The sequence below is a fragment of the Penaeus monodon genome, chromosome 34 (genome assembly GCF_015228065.2).
Source record: "Penaeus monodon isolate SGIC_2016 chromosome 34, NSTDA_Pmon_1, whole genome shotgun sequence".
Classification (NCBI taxonomy): Eukaryota; Metazoa; Arthropoda; class Malacostraca; order Decapoda; family Penaeidae; genus Penaeus; species Penaeus monodon.
In genome coordinates, this window is record NC_051419.1 from 3,797,960 (window position 1) to 3,798,191 (window position 232).

Below are 232 nucleotides of genomic sequence, written 5' to 3' on the forward strand. Positions count from 1 at the left end.
ACAGCCAAATTCACTAAAGGTGGGAAAACTGTACATTTCCCATGACTCTGATTTTTCATTTGAGTTTAGTATGCGAAGTTCCCATTGGCACTGGGTTGAAGGCAATGACCAGTATCATTTTTGTTTTACCAAAAGCTGTTCTTTGGTATCATTTAATCATTCTGATCATTGAGTAAATTTGATGTGATAGAAATCATCAGAGGTCCTGATGGAGAGGGCCACAAATTATGCC

General features: G+C 37.9%; 1 protein-coding gene across 1 annotated transcript in view; it reads right to left on the reverse strand.

Moving 5' to 3' along the window:
* Positions 1-232, reverse strand: part of LOC119594531 (rab-like protein 6) — a gene marked incomplete at its 3' end in the record, with an annotated part of 15,208 nt that overhangs the window by 12,393 nt on the left and 2,583 nt on the right.